Source organism: Cryptomeria japonica, chromosome 1 (genome assembly GCF_030272615.1).
Source record: "Cryptomeria japonica chromosome 1, Sugi_1.0, whole genome shotgun sequence".
In the NCBI taxonomy this organism is placed as follows: domain Eukaryota; kingdom Viridiplantae; phylum Streptophyta; class Pinopsida; order Cupressales; family Cupressaceae; genus Cryptomeria; species Cryptomeria japonica.
This window is the reverse complement of record NC_081405.1, coordinates 23,776,458-23,782,564: the sequence shown is the minus strand read 5'-3', so window position 1 is coordinate 23,782,564 and position 6,107 is coordinate 23,776,458.

Sequence of the window (6,107 nt, the reverse complement as noted above, 5' to 3'; positions counted from 1 at the left end):
TTGAGCTTTTTGGTCTTATGCTTCTACAAAATGTAGTTGAGATATTATGCCATGAAAACCACACATTAGTAATTTCTCCATCTTCCGTGTGCTCATGATTTGGCATGGTGGTGATTGTGTCCTTATAAATTTATACTTTTGTCCATTTATGTGACATCATGAATAAGTCTTAAAAATTGAAAGAAATTGTTTGTAACTATATAAACCATTGTACACTTATATCTATATTTAAACCCTCGATTGAGATAACAAACATTTATAAATCAAGTTGGTAATCTCCCATTGAGAATTTCATTAGATGGCATTAAATACCACAAGAAAGATGTTTTCAATCAGCTATCATGACTTGAAAATTAAATATTGAATACACAAAACAATTGACCTCATTAGTCAATCTTTTATGAGTAAAATTGTGTCTACATATACCAACCAACACCATCACCTTTCTCTTTTTAATATAACCAAACACTTTGAGTGATTGTGCTATGTTTGTGTCATTCAATCATGTGGAGAGATAATAGCACTTTCTTCTCCTCTGAGTTTTCATGCTCAAGTTCCACATTCAATTCTTCTATAGCTATTTCTTTCTTCTTCAACTTATTCTTAATAATCATTAATCTTTTCTCATTATTAGCACACTTATGAACTCTAGACCATTTGTTGTCACAATGCCAACATAAACCTTTTGCTTTCTATCATTCCTCTTGTTGAGAGGAGAGTTTAGTAATCTGTTATAGGTTAAATAATTTATCCCCATTTTTGTTGACAATATTAGTCACATTTATATCTTTCCATCCTATGCTTTGACTTTATCCGGATATTTTGGTGGTAAGAGTTTTGTTGCTCAATATGCAATTCTTGTTGCATAGCTTTCCTAATTGTGCAAAGTTCCAACAAATGAACATCATACTTAATTTGATAATTAAGTCCATTAATGTAGAGTTGAAGCCTCTAATTAAATGTTACATCATAAGTCTATAATCCCAATCAAATATGCTCAACATTGTATTCAACTAAAGACCTTATTTGTTTTAAATTTGTCAGTTGGGTGATATAGTTTCTCTTTCATGGTTGCTTACAGTGAATTCTTCATTCATTACTTAACTATTTCCAACTAAGCACTTGGCCTTCTTGTTCATCATCAATAGTTACCTTCGACAAGGTTCAAATTCTAAATATAATGAATTGACTATTGGGGTTTTTTAATAAGCCCCTAATCTAATAATCTTAAATGCATATGGGTGATCATGTTGAAAAATATGGAACGCAATACAACCTTCCGCTCTAGTTTTCTTTCAATAGAATGTAACTTTTTCCTAATATTCGAAAAAAAGACTAACCGCCCCTGTTTGTGCCAGTTTGCATCAAATGCCACTAACTCTGCAAAGGGCACTTTCAATGTTGTCAGATGGTTTGAACTCCAGAACAACTATTCTCCAATTCCTAATTGACTTACTTTCAATGCTCTAAGATGGTTTGAACTCTAGATCAGCTATTGTAGAGTTTCAGATTGAGTTGTTTGAAACATAATACAAAACTCGGTAAGCCAAGACTATGCATGTATCTCAAGCTAAGGAGGGGAAAGACAGCAGAAACTACAAGATACAAAATTTGGTAATCCAAGACTATGTAAGCATCACAGGATAAGGAGAGGAATGACAGCAGAAACTGCAGAAGATGATAGCCCTGTAGATTCTACAAGATCCATTAGATGAAATTCAACTTTTCGTCCTGGCTCATATGTGCTCTTCCTGCAACTTTTGTTGCATATATTTGTACTTATTCACTCGTATGGGCTCCACATGTTGTGGTTTTGTTTTTAGTGGTTAAAAAGAACAAATATGTTAGACACAAAGTCCCCAAACTCAAACTCGGCTCTGACTCGGCAAGGCTAACTCGACTCATGACTCGGCTCGAACTCGGCTCGGACTCGGCAATGACTCGGCAACGACTCAGCAAAATAAGAAAACCCTTGAAATTTAGAGATTTTTAACGATTTAAAACTTGTTTCATACACCCATTATTGAATCAAGCTTAAAGACACTATAACATCATCAAATAGAAGCTAATTTGGTCACATACATAAACATACATCCATCACATGTGTAGAAATGTAAATTGTAGCTGAAGGAATTAGAAAACATAGATATATAGAGTTATAAATGTTGTCCAATGTATATAAAATCCATGACTTCAAATGTTCCCAAACATATATCTAGTTGTAAAGTGTAAACAAAAACAAGTCTATGGCTCAGGCTCAGGCTCGTCTATCTGCCTCCTAGAAAGGCGTCTAAGGTAGGTCCTGGATGACTGAGTAGCCATAGTCTCTGCCTGTGATGTGTCAGTCTGAGTAGCCATAGGTGTTGTGTTTGATCGTGCTCTATCCTCCTCTGCCATAGCCACAGCCTCAGCTTTTCTGTCTGCCTGGTCAACCACTCAAGGTCCTCATCAGTGAAGACTGGATCGGTGGACTCAGTGAGCCAATTGGACTCGGGGTCGACTTCCTCTAGAGTGATCGGAGAGGAGTCAGCGTCCAAAATCTATCTGGTCCTGAGACGAAGGTTGTAATGAACAAAGACTAGATCATTCAACCTCTCCACAGACAATCTATTTCACCTCTTTGAGTGGATGAGCTCGAACATGCTCCAGTTGCGCTCACATCCAGAAGCGCTGCATAGCTGGCTCAATATGCAGATGGCAATTTTTTGAAGGTTTGGGGTTGAAGGCCCAAACATTTGCCACCATCTATCTGAGATAAGGAAAAGAAAAAAACATTAGTCTCATTTCCAACTTTAAAGGTAGATTATAAAATGAAAAATTAAAATGTATAAGTCATAAACTTTAGAATTTTCTACCTGGCTACAATTTTGTCCGACCCTCTTTGCACAATTGGCTGGCAAAGATTGCCCCTATTGCATTATTAAATGCATCCATCTCGAGCAATGTAGTTGTGGTATCAGTGCCCATCCGTTGTACTACTGAATATAGTCCGCTAAGAACCTCCTCATCCGCTTTGAAATCAACACGGAAACGAAATGATGGATTGAGGTAATAAGCTGCTGCATGGATGGGCCTATGAAATTGGTTATGTCATCTTCTATCAATTATGTCCCAAATGGGCCTATACTTATCCTCAACTCCAGCATATATAGATCTAATGGCCTCCTTGGCCCTATCCATGCCCTCATATATGTAGCCCATAGCGGGCTTCTCCCCATCAACTACTCGTAGGTGAACTACTAGGGGCTCAATGACCTGCAAATAATGTTAAACAAAAATATTTAACTCACAAGTGTGCATGAAAATAAAAAAAATTGCAAAGTTGCACAATGCAAACAAAACAAAAATATGCATATAAATTTATAAAATTACCTGCACGATTTCTACACAAGGAATCCAAAAATCCGACTCATCAAAAATGCAATCTGCCACATCCATCCTTGCAGTGGTCGTAGCATAGGATGAGGAAGTCCACTCCTCACCAACAAACATGTGCCTCAAAGATGCCTTTGATTTTAACAAGGATTTCAATGTGAGGAAATTCGAGGCAAATCTCGTTATACCAGGACGAGCCAACTCCCTTTCCCCTGTGTATTGTCTCATAATGCTAAGGACCAATGCATGATTGTAAATAAATTTGCATACATTTTTTGCCCTTTCAACGCATTCTTTCACCCATCCAAGCTTACCTATATCCTTCAGCATGAGGTCAAGGCAATGGGCCGCACATGGAGACCAAAAGATTTTTGGGTGCCTCTCCATCAAAAGTTTTCCTACAACAATTTTAAATTAGTTAAAGAATTAGATATGATAAGTATCAAGAAATTTTACCATTAATATTTAAAAGTTAAAAACTTAAAAGTTTAAAAATTAAAACTTAAAACTTAAAAGAAAACTTTTAAAGTTTACCTACAGCAACATAACTTGTTGCATTATCAGTCACTACTTGCACCACATTTTCTTCCCCCACCTCATCTATAACTTCCTCAATAGTAAGTATGCCGCATTTTTGACGTGTGAGGAAGCATTGATGGACTTCAAAAACATGGTGGATCCTAAAAATAAAACAAATTAATTATCAATAAATTAGAATGCAAATTATTGAATTTCAATCACAATGCATTTAGAGAAGTAAAATGATCAATCACCTCCGCTGGAAACAAGAAAATTTAGGAGTGTTCTATTCCTCCTATCAGTCCAACCATCTATCATGATGGTGCAACCCTTGTGGCTCCTAGATTGGCGGTGCTCCTCTAGGTCAACTTTCATATCTTCCACCATTTCCAACAAGAGAGGGCCACTCAACTCTGTATCACTAAGGGCTTTAAACCCCGCCCCACAAATGGTTACTACATCAATCATACCTTGCTAATAAGGAGACCTGTCACAAATTGAAATATATTAAATAAGAAAAGTTCAATTTCAATTTCAATTTTCAACTTCAAACCATAAAATTTTAGATTTTAATTTAAAACAATCAAATAAAAAAGTACCTAGCTGTAATAAATGGAATGTTGCAGAAGTACCGAAACTTGCAAATTGTTTTTCTTCCTGCATCATGGACCTCCTTGTTCCAAGACATGCTCTCAAGTGAGGGTTGTGCGTCAGGAGTAGTGCGTGGTACAAAAAAATTGTCTATCTTAGATTTTTGCACTCTAGGACCAAAAGTGTGACTAGCAGAAGTACTAGCACTAGCAGAAGCACTAGGACGAAAGGGAGGCATGGAAGAACCCTCTCCAACACAACCTATGGATGCAGCTGTGGATGTGGATGTGGATGTGGATGTGGATGTGGATGTCGATGTGGATGGAGGGGAACCAATATGACATAACTCCTCTCTTTGTCTTTTTTTTTGTTTACTTATGTATTTCAAAATTTTCTAATTGGACATAACAAAAACAGACTGCTTCAAGAGGTGCCTTGGTACAAAGCTCAGTATCATGACCACGTATGCCAGCAATATGATATTTCAATCTATTTATCCCCCCATGGTTAATTTCCTTACAAAAACTACACTTGGTTTGATTTCTTTGTCTACCAGGGAATTCTTCAGTGTATTTTCATGTCTCATCTTTTTTACCATGTTTCCTAGGCTTAGGTTGTGGAGGATTAGGATGAGCCATTAAGAAAAAAAATTATTTTCAAAACATGAGAGCTGCTGTAATAAGACAATTTTACAAATCACCATTTGAGCATTGTGTTTGACAAAGTTTTAAATTTTAAATTTTAAACTAATTAAAAAAAATCAGCAAAGAATAATTTGTGCATTGTGTTTTTTCTTGAAAATTTTCAAATTTCAAAGAAAGAAATTAAAAATTGAGAAAAATCAGCAAACCCTAGATTTTTTTTAGAAAAAATTGTAAATACATGTATACATTTTTTTCAAAAAAAAAATATAGGGTTTGCTATGCTATTGTTCTATTTATCTCATTGTGATTGATCATTGAAGTATGCAATATAGATTTGGAAAGTTGAACTTAAAAAAAAAAATAACAACAAAACAAAAAATCCATAAATATAGAAAAAAAAAAAGCCAACATAATCAATAAAAATTAACACTTACCTCTTTCAAATTTGTTGAAAAGTGTTTGAAATGAACTTCTATGAACTCCTTGATGCTCTCAATGCAACTGTAGTGTTGCCCCAATTTGATTTGTGCAAACTTTTCACCTCTTCCTCTCAGTTGGTTGCAAAACTATGGCTTCCTATTTTTCTCTCTTCCTCTCTTTTTTCCTCTCTTCCACTCATAAAAGTGAATGTCAATCCCTTTTAGGGTTAAAAGAAAAGGAAATGAAAAAAAAAACATAAAAAAATGTTATATTTTTTAATAATTTTGTGACTCGATGTTTTCAGTTCACGCGGCAGGGTCACGGGGCTCGGACTCGACGAGTCAGGGTGTGACTCGCTGACTCATCCGAGCCCAGGCAGGGTCACCGTGACCCAGCGAGGGTCACCCGGCCCACGGACTCACATGACTCGCCGCGAGTCACGGAACTCTGGTTAGACATAAACAATAGATTCTATTTTTAGAGGAATACCCATTACATCTATTACTCGTATCTCTTCTGTTTCCAAACTTTCGGTATTAAAAAAAATATATCCAGTCA